Source organism: Ixodes scapularis, unplaced genomic scaffold (genome assembly GCF_016920785.2).
Source record: "Ixodes scapularis isolate PalLabHiFi unplaced genomic scaffold, ASM1692078v2 PGA_scaffold0__279_contigs__length_252992795, whole genome shotgun sequence".
NCBI lineage: Eukaryota > Metazoa > Arthropoda > Arachnida > Ixodida > Ixodidae > Ixodes > Ixodes scapularis.
This window is the reverse complement of record NW_024609835.1, coordinates 84123190-84143850: the sequence shown is the minus strand read 5'-3', so window position 1 is coordinate 84143850 and position 20661 is coordinate 84123190.

Sequence of the window (20661 nt, the reverse complement as noted above, 5' to 3'; positions counted from 1 at the left end):
AAAGCTAATCAAATGATCTTTGTTTCAATCATACTAATCATGACGGTTAGTCACCCGTCGAATGTGTTCTGGCCTTATACGTCGACTGTTACAATGTCCGTCGTGCCATGGCCTTTAAAATATCTCCACTCATAGAAAAAATCTTTGTTTTTAACCGATTTTAAGCCCGACTCCCACTGCTTATGCATATACAAAAGACTAGGCAAAAGACAAACTGCATACAGATTCGCACGGGGATCACCGCAATATCCGTGTTTCGAATGCCGTATGGCAATGAGTTGAGGAAGCTTCGCACCCGGCCTTCGAACCACGGATTTTTCGGTGACTTGTGTTTGCAGACTGTCTTTTGTATTAGGTATGAGCAGTGTGACCCCGGCTTTAAGCAACTGTGCGTGAACCACGGTGTAAGATACACTCTTTAGGTGAGGACACGGGGGGGCTGAACGCGCGGCGCGAAGAATCAGATAGTGTTCGTTCGACGGGCATCCGAAAGGCTGCATCATTCCGCGGCCACCGTGCCCGCAGCTGACAGTGTCGCCGGCGGCCAAACGGCGAAACTGTGTGAGAACGAAAAAAATGATCTCGTTGCCATGACACTCCGGTACACCGTGGTCTTTCTGCGCGTGCGACATCCTCGCTGGAGCTCTGCGCGTGTGGTACATGAGGCGGCACGAGCCGTCTTGTACGTGCCCACGGGTCAACGAGTCGCCTACCGGCGCCGCTTGAAACCATAGTGAGAGAGAGTGAAGAGCGAACTTTATCGGGCACGTCGCGAGGAGCGCGTTGTCCTCACCTGAAGAGTATTATCTTTCACCGGGGCGTGAACGTAGTAATATGTGACGTTTACCTGTTTTATTTTTATTGCTTCACTACATTATTGCCGATGCCAAAAGTTTGTATTACATTCCTGACACTCGGTGTTCTCGTCACCGACGTAGGCTTTGTGTGGGTTTAAATGTCATGTTCAATAGAAGGTTTTAGTAAAGGGTTTTGGTTGCCACTGTATTGGTATCGAATGGCTCGCACAAAGTATAATAGTCTTCGAGGGCCGCACTTGAACCGGTTTCGTTACGGCAAGAGAGTCTCCTAAAACTAGGGCGCGGGTGGGTAATTATCGGCGGCTTTAATCTGGAGCGCGCTGATGTATCGTGTATTTACGCGTATCAGTGGCTGAATTTAGATAAATTTGTTATGTTCATCAGCGATAGAGCCACATCTCATTTTAGCAATACTTCGACAATTAACGAGCACCGAACTCTATAATTAGAAGGAAAGAGGCGATGACCAAAGCCCGTCTTGATCGATCAATCCATTAGTACATGTAATTGGCTTTAAACCGTTGAACTTTTTCCAACGAGCATTGGTACGCGTGTCCATGACCTGAGTTACGAAGTATCAAGAAACCAGTTCTTTACTGCGAAGAATAAAATAAGCACGAAATTTCATCTATTTCTGAATTCTTGATGACGTCATCGGCTGAACCTCGCCTTTAAATGCTCCCCAAGAAGAGTAAGCTAAAGTACCGGGTGGTTTTTAGTGTACTCTCCTTGGTGACCTCATTCAACATCCAGTCTTTTGTGTGTGTGTTTCTTTATCAGTTAATTTATACATTAGCGGAGACTTAAATGGCAGGATACAAAAGTTTACTTGCCCAAGAGTATTGACATACTCTCTCCTGCGGCAGTCTACATCCTCGTACAAAAACAAATTACCCGACCTTTCTCTCCAAAGTTCTATAATGCGCGGAAAGCAGTTTTTAACGCGCTATCGTTTATATGTGTTTAGAAGACATTAAAAGCAACGTGTCGTTATGGTGTCTAGCCATGGTGTCACGTGACAGCATGAGTGAGGAAGTGACACGGAATGACGTAAAGTCACGTGCCATAGGGTATGCGGAAGCGTTCAGGCACACGAGCGAACAAATTTACATTACAAAGCACCCCTTCTTTTAATATTGTTCATTATTCAAATTCACGGCTCCAGGGTAAGTGGATTGCATTCTCGAGTCACCAAGCGCGAGCACTTTGTCTGTGAGAACACTTCGGGTGAAGGTGACGCAAGTGATGTCCAAACATCATCCATGGGCTCCGGAAACATAAAAGTCGGACAGTCGTCCATCGATGCTTAATGCACCTGAGCGTCACAGCCGTGCCACGGCCGACGTCTCGTGGTCCTCTTGCACCCTCGCAACGGTCAAGTCCCGACCCGAAGAGCGGCCGTCGCCAGGGCGCTCTGTCAATGCACATGCTGGTAGTCGGAAGGCACCCCGAAAGGGGCCGGGCCGCTTCGCACCGCGCCAGCCTCGGCGGCGGTTTGGGCTCGGGGGCCTGCCCTCCCCAATTTCCAGAGCCGGCCGAGGGGTCGAGCAAGCCAACACACAGCGTCATGCATCTTTGATGACGGGACGCGAGAGACCAGGCCGCGTTGTGAGCCAAGGAGCTCCCGCGATCGATGGCGGCGCCAAGGAAAAAGCCTCGCCACCATATTGCTCTCCCTCGCCGCCGCCGCCGCGCAGGGGAAGATACCGCAAGGCAGGCAGCATCCACCGCGCATGCGCGTTCCCGGTATGCGGCAGCCATCTTAGTCGGGCCGGAGTTCAGACCGAGCACGGACGGTGAGCCTGCACGGCGCTGTTGGTCGTCGCTCGGACGGGCCGTGAATTGCCCGCCGATCTCTCGTGCCGCGCGGCGGGGACCGGCGCTCTTCGGTAAGCCCGTTTTGTTCGCCCCTTGTCGCCCTTCTTCGGATGGGGTCCGCGTCGTCGGTGGGGACCCGGGGGACTTTGGGGGGAGCAGGCTAGGGGGAAGCGTCGGGGTCATTGCCCGTAGCAGCTTTTGGTGGGACCCACGGCGGGCTCGAGGGGAGCCCCGTGTGCAGCTTTCAACCCGCGCGGCGGAGGAGGTGCGCGTGCACCTCTTGGCCGGTGGTTGCGCGCGTGAGACGCGGGTTGGAAGGGGACGCGAGATTTAAAGGTGGGTGTCTCTGCTCCGTTTCCGGACTGCCAGTTCGGGTCGATTGTGTGGTTCCTGCCGGAAGCGCTATTGCAGTAACTAATGGAGAGAAAAGGCTTCGTAGGATTCCGTTACTTGCACGCACGACGACGACTGAGGGAGTTGGCTCCAGGTTAGACTAACGTCGATGCGCTTCATTACTACTGAGAGCGGCGGTAAATGTATTGATTCTTTCGCAGCATGGGTGCATTTCGCGAGGAACCTTTTTTTTCTTAAGTTCTTATTTCTTTTTGTTTGCTCGCTGCTCTTTTCGGTTCAGTTGTTCCTGGTTAAGGTCCAAATTGTTGCGTTTCTTAGTACTACCTGCCATGGCCGTTTGCGAGAGTCTGTTGCAACGTTGCGAGGTCCGGAGAGTTCGACAAAAGCCGCCGACTGAAATCAAACTCACCCATATTGTCGCGCGCGGTGTGCAGCGTGGGGCGTCGACGCTCCCTTCAGACTTCATCGCTAGCACCGAGGTCACGCTGCTCATAACTCGTACAAACGACAGTCTACAGAGACACTGCCTGAGGCATGTTTCTTCTTAAGGTGGCAGTCCCGTCACATCGGTCGTACAAAGACCGTCTGCAGACTTGTTTGAAACGTACATATTTCTGAAGCAACCGTGCTTCGAACAAACCTGAGGCCTGTACGAAGATGCTTCATCCATCATGTCTACGGAGAAACTCCGCGTCTTTCGTACGACGCATCGGCAGTGAGGTTCCGGCTTGAGCAGTGTATGCGTCACGTAGAATCAGCGTTTAAAATACCTTATTAAAAGATTGTAAAAAAAAAAAGAAAAGACGACATCTCTGGCAACACATTTAAAGTTGGTTAAAAAATTATATGTGAGTGAGCGTAACCGAAATATTTATAGTAAAATATATTGATGTCACCCGCGACGTTTATACGCGTAAAATTTGTTCGTGCCTAAGAGAAAAAAAAAAAAAAAATCTGCGACGGTATCGAAACACGAGTCTAATTCACCCGTGAGAACAACACCCCAGCGGACGAGTAAACCTACGTCCGAAATATGCGTCGTATGTAAAGGTTACGAGGAGTAGGCTCAGATCCTCGAAATACACAAGATTTAAATTACAAACACGTACGATATCGTCAGCCCCCTTTCTTCTTGTAAGTCGCATATTGTACGTACCTGTCGGTCAGCGTAGAGGGCTTATGCTGGGCGTTTTTGTATCATCAGTTCGGCCGGGAATATAGGGTGTTAAACGATGCTTAGTTTCCGCTGTATTTTACGCATTGCAACTGCCTGGCAGGTTCATCTTTGTGTCATAATTATAAATCCAGGATTGTTTTCGTTATATTTTGTTAGCATGCACACCCCATATTAAGTCAGTTGATGTATTTCATGATTGCGAAATAATTTACATTCATATCTGAATAAAATTTTAAGCATACCGATCCAGCTACTTATCGTTCTTATTTTGGGAAGATTTCATCCGTAATTGTCAAAGTTATAACCTATCAGTAAAATATTAGATCAAACAGACCTAACAATTTGTTTACGACATTGTCCCTAGGTTGTTTCAATAGGATTTATAGCGTTATTCTCGAACGGAAAATTCTTAAAATCTTTATAGTCATGATTTACTATGGAAACGATTTTCGTAAGCAACTATAGGCGTATTGTTTTGTGAATGGTACACTCTGGCACGTTTAATTGCAGTTTATAACCTACAGTAATTGCTTTTTGTTTTTAGTGGTGCCTTGCTTTGTTTTTGTTTTGTTTTTCTGTCTAAGTGACGGATCAGTGACTCCACTTTACCTCATTATTATTCAGAAAATATTTGAATTTTCTGCCGCTCATTAAAGGAAAACAACGTCAAACCGAAAACGCAGGTGTGGATGTTCGTCAGCTCTATTCACTTGCTTTAAAGTTTATGTTTTTAACAGTTTGAGAAACGGAAATGGCGTCCTTTTTTTCAGCTTCACTTTCTTGGGTTAATTAGCGCAATATAGTCCGAAACCAGACAACTTCAAGTGAAAATCGAGTTCTTAAACGATCTTCGGCTGGCCTCGCACACAAAACAAGGTTGTTTTTTTTCGGTTTTTTTTATTTAATTATTACTTGGGTAGCCTGGAAGCATTTTATACAGAGGTGTTACAAGATGCAGGCCAGTCTGCATCTTGTAACTACAACGCAACGCAACGCATAACTACAACGCAACGCAGAGTAAGGGTCATGTTCAAAATGCATATTTATAAAGTTTCATGACGTTTCGAATAATTATGTGTTTAGTTTTAACTTATCAACAGCTTAATAAACAGAGGGAATGGTCAGCCACGCGCATCTGGTTATCATTCGACAGCCAATCAGATGGAGGAATAGCAGATAAGAACGACGAAGACCGGATCACGATGTTTTCGATTAGGAATGTTTCTGGGCATAATCAAAACCCACAAAAAAAAAAGTGACTTTAAGAGAGGCATGTGCAGCATGTTTGTCGCTTCAGGTGAAGACACAATTTTATGCTGTCCGCGAGCTAGAATACTGTTTTAGTATTGGCTGCATTTTTTTTTTAAACCAACAACCCGTAGAGAGCTGAAAGCTAGGTGGCAGATTCTACAAGTCGCACCACTCAGCCAAATAGACTGACACGCTGTTTACAAAAAAAGTCACCGTTCGCCCTAACTGGGCGTGTGCATTGCGCGTGCAAAAAATGTATATATTCGTACGAAGTGAAGCGTTTGCACATGGGCCGTGCCAACAACAGCGCAACCCCAGCGGCGTGGTGTTAGAACCGCTTGTTGGCGTAGACAATGAGATACATACATTACGGCAGCGTGCTCATACTCAGGTTTTGCGTAAAGTGATTAAATAACAAAAACAAAAACGGCACCTTCCTAAAGTATTTCAGGAAATGACTCGGTTGCAAGTTTTCTATGTATGGACTATCCACTAGGTGTTTTTCTTTTTTACTGAATAAAATTATACAATCACTTTTGCCATTTAGAACGTTCGTTGTCTAAAACCAGTAAAACCGCGAGGCATGCCGAACGTTATGTACTCACTAAATTACAGCAACTAATATGACATTAATCGTTTTCGTAAGGAAATGTTGTTCTACTTTACGTAACATCCCGTATAAAGATGTTTCGCGAGAGGCGGGCCAAACTTCGCTCCTGCGAAGAGTATGCATCCCACAGGGAAAAAAAAAAGGGAAAACACTTGACGTCATATTTGTCTTTGCCAAAGGGAATTATTTGAGAAAATTAATAGCGTTCGGTGTAATTAAGTTCTGAGTTACTTTCAAAAAAAATCATTTTAGTTAGTAAATCCACAGGTGTGGTTTCATATAGAAATCTTCTCGGGCTCATCGAAAACTTTTGAATTAGTGAAAAATCTTTTAAATCAGTATATGCGTACTCATCAAACTAAAGCAATAAAAATATCATATAGAAATAATGAAATGCCCCCAGCTGTCAATTGTTCAATCTTCTGGATCGCCTGTGACGAGCTGAAGCATGAGTCGCATTTTTACTCTTCTTATTCAGCTCCTTGCACATGCTGAAGCTTGCGCTATGAGATTAATTAATTGACTCACCGACTAATCGATTAATATTCTAACCACCAACTTCTTTCTTAACCGATCGATTAACCCAAAGGGTACTATTTTTTGGTGTTCTCACTGACATTATTTTCGTCACGCTTTTGTGATCATAAAAAGTAGAAGTAAAATATCATTAATGTTGACTGTCTGCTCTGTCTTTATATTAGAGAGCAGCATTTTTTGAGGTTTGACTTGTTTCAAATAAGCAACCTTTATATCCGAAAATGGTGATTTGATAGTGTACATTAAGAAGTAAGTACATGTCAATAGAAACATTGTAATCGTTAATGTGCAGCTATTCTATAGCATAGACAAAAGAAGCTAGTCTGTTCAAACAAAGCTGTGTTCTCGGACCTTATGTGAGGCCACCGTATTAGAATGAAACATGCTTCCTTCAAAGCAAAAAAAAAAAAAAGTTGTCTTGCTTTGTATATTTATTCTGCCTTGATGTTGGTACGCCTCAGCGGCTGACCAGTCACTTAGCAGAAAATGAGAAATTTAGCCACTGCAGTACAACCGCCAACCTGGGGTTTTTAACGTGGATCACGCTGTAGTGATCACACGAATACTTGCCCGTACGAAACTCATACAGATCGAAACGGGCGGGGACAGTGGGGATCAAACCCAGGATGTTCTCAGCGCAAGCTTTCGCTCCTCAAAGCAATCATGTCTGTCAAGTGACTACCCGTCGATGACAACTGTTTTTCTTCTCCCAGGTTCTAATTTGCCCAAGCTGTAGACAAGGGATAACCGGAATGTACCCCCTTGTAGATGCCCATCGCCTTACCGAGAGCGATGGTTAATGTCACTTCAGGCGCGGCCAATAATTGCCTATACAATCAACTACTTATGCGGAGAAGCGACAGGTGAACGTGAGCGGAAGTCGTGGGCGAGTCGCCACAACATATTTCTAAAAAGAGACGTTCTAGCTAATTTTATAAACTAGGAGCTTCGGTGAACTAATCCGGTCTTGTAGGCATTCGCAAGCACTGCGGCATCCGCATATTTCTATCACCTATATCTCCTAATGTAGAGCAGTTTATTTCACTAAAGCCACACTGGCATACATCATACATAAGTTACACTGCTCGTTCGTCCTGCATACAAAAAACACGGAGTTTCTCCGCAGACATCATGACAGGGTTCTCTGCGGACAGTCCTCAACCATGTTTCGAAGCTTCATATACATGCATACTCAGAAGATGTCAGGCTACTGTCTGTTGTATGATGCATTTGGAATGCTACCGCGGCTTAGCAGAGTTTCCTTGTGTGACTTGGTGGAGAAGCCTTCGTACAATCGTTTATTCCAGACTTCCTTTTATTGTTTTCACCCGTTGCGGCGTTCATTTTTAACTGTCGACATTTTTAAAGTTCATTCAAATTTGATATTTTTTTAAGTTAAAAAAGGTTTTGCTTGCGTTTGTTTGACTCTGGGAAGTGTAAGAAATCATCACCCATTAAACGGAAGCTAAAGATATAGAAAAAAAAGTCCCGAGTGTGCCATTAAGAATGTCAAGTTACGAAACGGTGAACTATAGACGAGAAGTCACGGAAAACATGCGGCATTGCGAACCGCTCAAAACAACGACCGTCCGGCAGCTGCGAGAACTGGCGGGTTGCGAATAACATAAACATTGACATATCGTCGAATCCTTAAAGTACACCGCACAAAACCATACAAACGCAAGCACACCTCCAGCCATATTTTTATACAAAACGTAAAACAAAGAACCTAAAAATATTAAAATCAGACTCCTTTTTTTTTTTTTTTCGAAGCTAGTGATTTTGAGTTATGAACTACCTGAAATTGACGAAACAAACGATATCATGCACAGAAACAAGAAAATTTAGAGTAAAACAAATCAGAAATAAACCACCAAGCAACATGATTTTTGAAAAGAACACAATAAACAAAACACATCAAAAGTATACGTGAGGGGCGTGAAGCGATATATGGATCGGAGATAAACGAAAGGTGGCAAAGGAGAACAGACGGTAAACTAGACGACGCGGCGTCGACCACCATCCCCCTATCACACGCCTACCTATATGCGGGGGGGGGGGGGGGGGGGGGTTAAAAAAAAGGAAGTATATAAAAACCGTAGATAGAAAACACACGAAAGGGATATAAAAAAAAAAAAACAGTAGAAAAGAGGAGGCGGACATGACGAAGGGGGTGGAACATCCAGCGCTATCGGACGGCTCCCCCGTTCCTGGCGTCGTGCACTCAGCCTGCGCGGTGGTTTTCGCCACCAATCGCATAAACATGGGCGCTGATACGCGTGGTCGCGTCAGCGCTGCCACGCTAATAAATCCTCCCCCTTGCGGGGCGTATACTCGGGATGGGGACGCGCTCCTTCGAGGATCGCGGATTCCAGATTAGGCACGGCGCGTCTTTCCCCTACTCTAAGATCGAACCGCTCCGTCGCCTTTTGTTTCGTCGGTTTTCTGATTCTACGATACGATTCTTTTTTTCTTTTTCTTAGGCACCTATTCGAGCCTACAGCTCGTTGCTCGCCCTCCCGCGGCGAAAACTGGAAGCACTCTAGTGAGGGTCACCCTCTTCTCCGGCTCAGCGGGCACGGCGGAACTGCTCGCGATTATGGCTCCCGAAGTATTTATAATTAAAAGAAATTGGGCGTAATCGTGAATCGTGTATATAAGATTATGTCTTGCGATTATAAGAGCCTCTGGTTGTCAACCAATCGTAGGTTTCAATTGGCTAAAAGGTATTAATAGTCTCTCAAATGTCTTTTTTTTTTCTTTTTTTTTTTATGTCTCAAGGTATTACGGAGGGAATGAGGTAATTATCTCCTTAAATATATGAAGAAACACGATAATTGAAAAAACATACCAGCAGACTTTGTATGAAACGCATAAACTAAAATTTAAAATTGTGAGAACAGAAGTGTCCGCAATTGAGACTATGATTTGAAAAAAAAAAAATGCGATTGCAATTGATATGTGCTTGGGAAGGAAAAGTGTAGAAAATCTGTTACAATGGGAGATTCGTAGTTCCAGCTTATGACCGGTGCGCGGCGGCACAAATGAGACTTTTAAAGAGAACGTTCAACAAGATGTTGGCGTATAATGTTAGATGTTGTGAGAAAACCTAGGTGAAATATGCTTTTTGAGAGAATTAGGCAAGCATTTTTTGACTGATTTCATAGAGATGATGCTGGTTTGGGCTGAGCTGGGCTCGGGAAATACCAGGGCTTAAAGAGATACTTCAACGAAATTTAAAATATTCCCGTCGTGTTCAAAAATAGGTTGAATATGATCCACAATATCCGTAAATGACAATCGCACGTTTGTATTTTGAGCCTGGTGGCTGTATTTTTCGTTATAAACGGCCCACTCTGGCAAGGGCTCGGAGAAGGCCCAGCGGAGACCACGTGACATCCAATGCAATCGTGACGTAGGTCGTCTCAAGACGAGCAAAGCTACGGCGAGGCTGACTTCGAGAGGATGGCCTAGTCGTTCCAGCCACCGAAGCGGCTGCTTTTGTACAAAGTTTGAGTGACGGGTTAATCTTCTATAATCTTGTAGGGGGACAATAGCGACTTCTGCGACACACAAAAGGCATTCTCGGGAAGAGAGGAGTTCCTCCTGCCCCTCTTCTCTCGTCGTGGCCGCAGGCGAGACAACCTCCGTCACTAGCTGCCAAGGTTGCTAGACGGGCATTACAAGCGAGGCGTTAGCGACATCCACCAGGTGCTCTTTGCTAATCGTTTAATTCGTTTTAAAATTCCTTTTCGTGACTTTTTTACCAAGATATTGGTATGTTCGATTTGATGGTGCTTTTTTGAACACATATAGACCAAAAAATGAGCTCCAAAATTTCGTTGTAGTGTCCCTTTAAAGCCTGGGGGGTCTCAGGGGGTATCGGATTCCTCACTGATTTTAACGGATGGTCCGGGGCCCTCCTCCACAGCCCCAGCATTAGTGAAATCAAAATCATATCTTGCAATAAAATAGCTTGTTTTCAGGGATGTGACATTTGGGAATTAGCAATTTGAGGGTTGCAGGTACGTCGTGGACATAGTGAGCAGTCGGTTTTATTTCATGTGCATCTACTACATTTCATCAGAACACCCCCCCCCCCCTCCTCCCTTCTTGAAGGGACCCCCCTCAACTTACGAGAGACTTTAAGCACTGGGAAATACGGATCGAGTGCAGCGATCTCAGACGGAGTGTGCAGTTGATGCAAGGGCGATAGCAAAATTTCACATGGGGGTTGCTTATGCAATCGTAGTACGACTAAGAGTTTTATGATGACGTTTAGACGAAAAGTGTCAGCGACAATTCTTTTTAACAGGTCATAAGATGCGGGTAGCCCTGCCAGTGACAAGTTTAACTTGTATATTGCAGGAGATGTGATTGATTATTTGAACACAAACGTACTTGTAGGAGAAAAAAAAACGAAAAAAAACAGGGTTGGATAGTTTATGCACTAGTAGACACGCGCGTAACTGGGGGGGGGGGGGGGGAGGGGGGTCACTATTTTATATCTAGAGTTTGCCAAGCTGCGTGAGCCAGTCCTCGCTCCTCTGTGTGGAATTATTAACATCGATCTGAAGAGCAGAGACGTTGCGGTATTTAGCGAGTTCCCCATAAATGATAATCTTCAGTGACTACACAAAGTAAATATCATTGTACAGATAGCTTTCCCTATCGCTAAATGCCGCAGTCTTGAAGAATTACTGCACAAGCGCGTAATACTCAAAGGAAAAAGAAAACGTAACAAGCGAAGCGTGCTGTTATTTTAGAGGGCACGCCCAAGGGCAACGATTGGTATTTTATTCCGCACATATTTGTTTCTTTTTTTGGGTGGCGAGATTTATGGGTGATTCTGGCCAATAAGTGTGATCTTCGCTGGCTTTTAATTAAATAAAGAAATTGACGTAATGTTCTATAGATAGTGAGAATATTTAATATTGCATGAACACCTGGATATTTTAAATTAAAATAAAGGGTAACCATTCGCCGACTTCCCTTTTAGGCACATGTTTTATCACCAGCTCTGCTCATTTGCTAAAAATTACAGCTCAAGAATAGAAACAACAATAAAAACAAAAACACAGTCTTCTCTATTGCATTGGTTAAGGCGAGCATGTTGTGATTATGAATACTTAAAATGGAAAGAATGAAAACACGGAGGACATTCGCACACAACCACGCTCATGAAAGAGTGTGATTGTCTGTGAAAGTCCTCCAGGTTTATATTCTTGCTATTTTAACTATTGTTTCTCGTCGTTTCATAACGCTTTACATATATAGGGCACACCAGACCTGTACAACTGCGAAAGGTGTAGTTAATCATCTGGTCAAGAACGCAGTACTTATCCGTCGGTTCCTGCCACGTCTGGTTGCCGATCATGAAGATCTCGAGCGTGACACTCCGTTTCGGCTCGTGGATAATCTTGTCGGTCGTACCTCTTTTAATGGATGCGCTCCCTCCCGATTTTCACGAATCGCTCGTGGCGCTCTCCCCTTCTCGTGCTGCTTGGTGCCCAGGACAAAAACAATAAACGATCGCGAGGATATTTTCCGCGCTCCTCAACTTCGTATGAGACGGACGTTTGTATAGTACAACGCCAGAAGCGCCTTGTGGGAAAAGCGCCATCTGTTCCCGGAACGACCACGAAGGCCACGCGAGGCGGCGAGCCAGTGAGCCGTCGCCATGGACTCCGAGAGCGTCGTGGGTGGCCATAGTCACCGAAAGGATCAGAACGGCGGGGCGTCTCTTTCGAATTGCCGGCCTCCAGCACGCCCTCGTTGCCTTTCTCCGTGCTTTGGCTGCGCGTGCACGCTCGAGGCTTCCTTGGACCTCGAAGCGTTATTGAAGGTAGGAAAGCTTGAGCTCGAAGCGGGACAAATGCAATCCCTCCCCCCCCCCCCCCCCCTTCCCCGCCGTTCTCATCTTCTCAGTGTCTGTAAAAATAAAAAGTTGACTTACTGAAGAAAATGAAATTGAGACTCTCCACTCTCGCTTGTAAGCGACGCCAATGAGGTGAACGAGGTTGCTGTTAATATCTAGCTCAAGAGACAAAAAAATGGTATAGCGAAGTGGCAGTGCGTTGATTGCATACATAATGTCATTCTAGAAATCAACTTGACACGACACGGTACACAAACGTATATCGGAGACTCGTATTTCAGTGATCACAATCTGGTATTTTGGTTTTAAACATCTGAGTTGATCGATACTGTAATAACTGCGTTGACTATATATAAGTGGCAACCAATAAAAAGCTAACATTTTCGATTCCAGCAAAACGCCAGAGAGAGAGAGAGAGATCTGTAAAAACACAAACACGTAGATCTGACGCCAGAGAATAAACTTTTAGCGTGAACTAGCGTCGCGATTCAATAACAGCAAACCTCACGATGTCCTGGAAATCTATCCTCTAATTTGATCCCTGTTTTTACGACATGTCAAGAGCGCAGGTTTTAATTCTTTCTTCGCTCTGATATGGCAGGAATGTAAACACTGAGACATCTCACTTTCCTGTTGAGTAGATAAGAATGCATTCATGACGATGCATTGTCTTCAACATCAACAAAGAATGGTCTTACGCTGAACTGTTTAAATTAAAAGAAGATCGCGGTGTATTTCCGTCAGTTTAATCGCTATTGTAATCAGCGTAAACGCATCATGTGGCAGCGGTTCGAATCACCAATCATTGCAAATATAACGCAAACGTAGATCAAGCGTCTTGCTCTCAAGCAAATATATATAACGACCATATAAATTACATAAGACGTTGAAATGTGACGGAACCGTCCCAGCTGCCCGCATTACCTTAGGAGACTGGGGTCGAACACAAACGTCAACTTCCCAAGAAGGACGGCAAGAACTACTGCGAAACAAAACCGGTTTATGTCCTAAACGTGACACGTCTGAGCAGGTTTTTCTGGCTGGTAAATTTAGTTCAAACATAAAAAGCGTGAGGAGGTTGTGAATGACGACCGTGTGAAACTTTGTTCAGATCGAAAGCAGAAAACCGGCTTCCGCTCGAATCGCGTGGGCACAGTCCAATGGTGGCTCGCAGTAGTCCCTAAATGCTCATCCAAGACACCCGAAGACACAAAGGAATCGAGACGGAGCTTCGTACCTTTACATACCCTGCGCCAGTTGACTCAAAAAGAAGGAAAAAAATCCCGCCGTCTTTTTGGGGAGACCCATCACACGCATGGAAAGCCATTAGTACCCCTTTCCCAGCATCTCCTTTTGAACCCGTTTCAAAGAGCAGAGATTGGAGACCGTATAAAAATAGTATATAAAATAAAGTAGGGTCGAATGTTCTTGGGTCGATATTTTTCGGTTAGCCTCTATTTTGATCCTTCTCAACGTGCGTGAGCTGCACCTCATCTTCTCGTACTTTGCGTAACTGTAAAAGAAAGCGCCGGGACGCGAAAAAAGAAAAAAGAAAGAAAGAAATTAAAAAAAAATGAGACAGCTAGGTTTCGAATTCTACTCTTGTTCCCCCCCCCCCCCCCCCCCCCCTAGCTCTACATCATCATAACCCGAATATTCCTCGCCCCCTTCCCCACACTCTCCCCCCTCCCCCCTCCCTGAAAATCTTTCGAACCGGTCGGAGAGCTGCTGCTAGTCGCAAGCTCCTTCCCTGGATTTGTGGCTCGTCTCTTTCACGTTTGCCTCATCAACCGACGATATATGAGCGAGAGAGCCAACACTTTGAAAACAAGCGAACCTTTGAACGGAGAGGGAAGAAAAGGGGAAGGGGGGACATTGAAGTTTTACTTCCAAGAAAATGTGCAATGCATAGCTGAACGAGAAAACGAGGCAGAAAAGATCTAAGACAAGGAGGTGAACTTTTTCTTAGGGCTTTGTTTTTTATTTATTTTCTTAGTCGTCGCTTCTGCGTCCAGTAGTGACCCTCAGTTTTAATTTTTGTGGTTTCTTCCGTTTATTTTTATCGAAAATAAATTATCCGTCGAATTTTCAAGTCGTTTCTCCGCGGTGGACGCATGGCGACATTCCGCCGAAACGATTGAGACGAGATGAAGCAAGACGATTTTCGTGAAAAATTGAAGGAGAGTACGAGACGAAGAGATAGAACAAAAAGAGTTGGCTAAGCCAGTTTCAATTCTTCTTAGGAACGTGTACATTATTCGATACTTTTTCTGATTATGCCTTTTTATAATTTTCTACGTATATACTCTTTATACTCCGGCGTTCACAATTTGCCTTCGTTTATTCGTACTTCCTCGTCCGAGTTTTGTGTGGATCAAGTTTGATGACTTCAAACCTCGATTTTCCAACTGGATGGTGCTACCGAAGTTGAGCATCTCTTCGCGTGTGGAACACTGTCCTATGCGCAAAACACTGTCGGATGACAGGCTCACGAAGTCTCGTGTTAACCTGAATCTAGGTCCCTCTTCTCTGAACACATACTGGGCCTTTATTTTCCCGCAGTAAACACCAGATCCGACCGTTGCTCATTTAACGATAAGGACAGTAAATGACGAGGCACCAATAAACTTGGTTCTCCAGAATATTATTTACGCTGTAAGGAATGCGACCGAAGGTAGCGTTCGTGCGTTTTGACAAAAACATTTTTTTACCTCGAAATGTTTTTTTTTTTTTTTTTTATGCCTCGTCATGAGTCATTTGTACGGCTTTTCCCTGAATACCAATAATTTGTTCTGCGTGGTTTCTGCAGAAAGGAACGACGCACACATATTGATAAAGTAATATTTTAAAAAATCTGTCAATGGGGTTGATTTTCACCTGCTTTCGATGGGTTTTGGCTTGTTCCCATAGTTATTTCGACTTACATCATTCCGCAGCTGCGGCTAAATCACTCCAATCAATTTTCCCCTCCTATTCATTTATGTTTTTCGTTTTTCTACCTCCGATATTCGCCTATGCGAGCCTTTTCCTTGAGCAGTACAATAAGGGTATGCATAATCGTCAATGCTTTTTCCCGCTTTAAATATCTCATCATAGCCCTCCGCCCCCTAATAGAACGAACTTTGCTCATCTAACGTGTACCTAGAATTCCGTATTTTGTGTTGCTTCTCACCTACGGTGGCCAAAAAAGATCCGTATCTCTGTCCATAAGGAATTTTTTTTAATCTAATTCAGTTTTAGGTGTTGTAAAACATGGAACGATAATGCAACACTATGGCACATCATCACCAGCAGTTTCCTCTTGACAAGCAGGTAATAAAAATCATAATTGTTTTTTTTTTAAGAATGAAGTAAAACAGAATTAACTCACTGATAACAGATTTGTATGATTTATGTCCTTTTATCTAATAAATAATACGTTTTTTTGTGATGTCTATTTAGACCTGGAAGATATATTTTTCAATGCGTCGAATCAATGGAAACTGATTTCAGAGAGATATTCACTGTGAATTTAAATATGCTGTAGCGTAGTATTGTTAGTAACTTTATATTCCTAATGTAAACCATGCCATACGTCTTGCTTGAACAAAATTAAAAAGAGCAGTACTATTAGTAACGTTTTATTCTAAATGTAAACCACGCGCCATGAGTCCTGCTTGAGCAAAGGCAGCTTGATTTTTTACTCAGTGAAAACACTTTACTATCAGTAATTCACCGACAATTCAAAACATAAAGAAGACAGCTGTCAACCATCTTTTCATCTCCACTTTTCGGAGGCTCCTATTTGAACAGTTTTTCGGTGGTTTCGAGCACGCGGTTTACCACCACGGCCATTTCCTATGCGGCCTTCTCTAGACAAAACACCAGCAGTCGCATTGACGCACCAAAAATCAGTGCAACAAATTGAAGTTTTAAACAACTTAGAATCGTGGCCTTTGAACTCGAGCGCAGTTTGCGAGTTGCCTTTGGCAGTTTTTTTTTTTTTTTCCCTTACGTTTAAAAGTGCGCAAGGCGGTTGTATGGTTAGTCAACGCTAAAGTAAAGCTGGCCTTTTTTGATGCAACACTTTGACTTCGCACGCGCTAATTCAGCGCTGAATTAGTGCTAAATCGCTTTCAAGTCGGCGCGGCATCAGCGCTGTTTCTAGCGTTGATTTAACGCTGCGATATATCTGTGAAGCGGCATCTAAGCAGGTTGCAATATCAAGAGACAATATAGCTGTATTAGCCCATGCAAGATCAACCTTACATCCAGCTCGGTCTGTCGGTCTGTCGCTGTCAGTTTCTCTCTCACTGCCGGCCTGTGTTTGCGTGTATATATGTGCTCTCACGGGTACTTTTTCTTTTCCTCCTTTTGTTTATGGTTTGGCTTGCAACAGGACACCACGTGGCTGACGAACGAACTAGACGGTAGAAAGACTGCTGATCGTTCCCATTTGGTCAGCAAAGCACTACTCTTTGATCATGTTTAGCCGAATCTGAACCTTTCTTGCTTTGATTTTATCACAGAATAAGTGGGCATGGAAAATATCAAATGATAGATGCAGTAAACAAAAAGAAATATATATATATATATAGAACCATTTTCGAGGTTAATTTTGCGGGAAATGCTTGATTTTAATCATTACAGTGAAAATGGTGTGATTTCAACCACTATCTAAACCATGACATAAATCACTTTGGCTGTCATTTCCCACTCTGTTGAACGGGTTAATCGCAAATTAAACAGAACTAGAAAAATAAGTTGGTCGTTCTACATACTGTTGACGATCACTCTAATATTATTTTTCTGGGTACGAAATTCCATTTGCTTCATTTTCGAGGGAGCTTACAGGCAGAGCATTCCTGTTTTCTATATCCGCCAAATAATGTTAGCATTTCTCAAAGGACTCAAATGGGTACACAGATTTGCTAAAATTGAAAGGCCTTCGTGTCCAAAGCATCGGGGTGGTTTAATTGCGTGTATTACGAAAATGTGCTTTTTAAAGCACATTTTTCGTGCTTTAAAAAGCAAATTCTTATGGAATGTTACTTCAGCACCCTGTGCATGAAGTAACATTCCATAAAGGATTTCTGAACTTTCGACATATTTTGGCTCTAGCATAGTCTAATACACTGAGTTGTCAACAAATTCTTTAACTGAGTTTCAAAAAAGAAAAAAAGGATGCGAGTAAGAGCGACACTTAGTTCTCTAAAGAACATCAAAACCTTTCTCCGAGATTCTTGCTCAAATAAATTATGCATGATGGTCGTTACGAATTAAACGATGACACTTCGAGGTTCTCGACAAAGTGACCACCATTGTTTCTCTTGCTTATAAGTTGAACGAAATGTGATAGTCGGAAGAATTTTTTATTTTATTTTGTCATAAATAAATTGTTTATTTCAGAGAAGTTGGAGTGGTCGAATCCATTATGTTTAGAATAAGTATGAAAGCAATCCCAATACACGACTTTATTTGGAAGAAAGAGATGATGGTAATCGTGATTTTCCAGTCAAAATGTTTCAGAAACTTGATACTCTCGTCATTGTGTGGACCAAATGAATGTGATCCCACTTTAAACAGATTGAAGAGGCAACCTACAAGCCCTCTTTAAGTGGTTACCGAGGAGCGGTTAGGTATTGTATTCAATAGCAATTGATTTGAAAATAAAATCTTTATTTAATCAATATTTAGAGCAAAATATAATATTTTTCAATAGAAAGTTTTAACTTCATGTCTTTAAAGTCGACGTGTTTTCTTTTTCTTGTACGGGCCCATCGTAGCAATTTATCGGCTGAAATGAAGAGGGAAAGAAACAACTTTTTTTACAGTGTTCCTGTTATTTTATATGTTTCCAATCAGATATCCAAATTATCAACGTTGTTTGTTGTTGTTTTTGTTTTTGTCATCACTTTGTCTTGAAAATATTTATCTCCAAATGTTTTCACAAAGGAAAGAGTTAGGAAGTTCTTAATAGTAAGTTTTGGTTGAGGTATGTTTTCTTCAATATTTGCACAATTCATACCCCACTTTGAAGCACCATCTACACCTCCCCAGGGCTCTGTGCTCGGACCTCTCCTTTTCTTGTTGTTTATTAATGATATAGTAGAAGATGTTCCGGTAAAAATCAGGTTATACGCTGATGATTGTATAATTTACTCAGAAATATCTAGTACTTCCGATCAGCTTTTGTTGAATAGAGCTTTTCAAAAAATCACGTAATGGTGTACGCAGTGGCAAATGACTGTTAACTTTGAAAAAACTGTTTTTATGAGAATTACACATAAAAGAAATCCTTTAAAATTTGTTTACAATACTAATAATATTCTTCTATCAGAAGTAACACAATATAAATACCTTGAATTATTGATCACTCATAATCTTACTTGGACAAAACAGCTTGACTACGTAACTTCAAATGCTCTTCGAAAGTTATTCTTTCTTAGAAGGACTCTAAGACTTTCTACCCCTTCCTTGCGTCTTTTAACATATAAAGCCATAGTCTTGCCAACATTAGATTACGCGGCTATCATTTGGGATCCCTTCACCAAACTAAACATTAACAAGCTGGATCGTGTGCAGAAAAAGGCAGTTCGCTACATTTACAATAGCTTTGGACGAACCTCTATAACCGAACTTTTAACCAGAGCTAACTTAGTCATTATCTCTCAGAAATCAGCATTCTCGACTAAAATTTTTGTATCAATTAATAAATGGACATTATAGGATAGATCTGTTTCACTTAATAAACTTCTCATCAGGCTACGCTACTCGACAGAGGCATGCGCTAACAATAACTCCTTTTCAATCGCACAATAATTGCTTCAAGTACTCTTTTTTTCCGCGAACGGTATCTGATTGGAGTAGCCTTTCTGAAAATGTCGTTATGCAGCCATCATTGTGTTTATTTGAATCCCTCCTAAATAAGTTTTGTCCCTCTGAAAAATATTTGTTCTTTTGTTTCTGCGACTTGTTTGCTATTTTGTATGCCTGCATGTATTGTCAATCAAGTGTATACCCACCTGCTAAAATCCCTTTCAGGCGTTGCAGTATCAATAAATAAATAAATAAATAAATAAATAAATAAATAAATAAATGAATAAATAAATAAATAATTTACAATGTCGTAGCTCTCCAGACAAATATTTGCGATTTGTTTTAAAACGCAAGAAGATTTCTGTAATGCCTTTTCATTTTTGTTTAAATTTCGCGAAATCGAAGATAAATCGTCTAATTAAAATGTGTTTGACTCAAGCTTTTCGAAGAAAAATGCTTGGCTTCAGTGGTGTGCGTTCTTAAAGCATACTGTACTTGAAGAACATAGAAAAAATGCTCGAGTTGTAAGGTGCTTTGGCAGGATGCGAGCTTTCTCAATCCTATTGCTTGCGTCCATAAACATGTCAAATGATTTTGACAAAGCGCACGCAAAGCCTTACTATTTCTGGTTCTTCAGCCTGTATCATCCGGGAATTCCCATGAAAAAGATTGCGAAAGGGTCATATGCAAAAATTTTAATCATAACAAATGCCGGAAGCTGGCCAAACTAAGGCAGTTGGATCTCTACCTCTATCGCCTATGCCGTGAGGCGTCCTCTTGCCTCTTTCAACAACTACAAAGTTACATGCTGAATGTAGTGTTAAACAAATTTTGTAACGCTTCTCGGAGACGTAACTTTTGTGTTTTCTGATTGAACTTACTTCCAATTCTTCACCAAATACAAATCGAAATTTTGAATTGAAAAATTAAACGAAGACACTTAAGACTGATCAGGTATAGGAATGCGAGAGCATTCCTAGACGCAGCGCATTCCTACAAGTAGTGCGTCTTACTTTTTCACACGGCGCTCCGGCGGTGACATCACTCTCCCCCACTGCGCAGACGCAGCGCCCGCACCGGCTCAACGGCTTCCTTGACGATGCATTTGCATTGCTGTAGTTTTCTTTTGTGTTTTATTTCTGAGCTGCGTCCGCTTAGACCTTGAGCGCCCCGCCGGCTCCGTGATGAAGCGTCTGCGCTGCTGTGCTTTCGGCCAATGGGACTTTACGTGCCGTTTCGCTCAGCCAATGGGAAGTTAGGTGCCCTTTTTCGCTGCCGTAGACAACGCCGGCTTCGCTCCATGGGACAGTTAAAGCTTTCGCATTAATGCCAGATGGGCATTGTAATTTACAAGCCAGAATAACATTTCGCCTTCCTTCTTACAACATATTCGCCTTATCAAAAGAGCCGATTTCTTCAT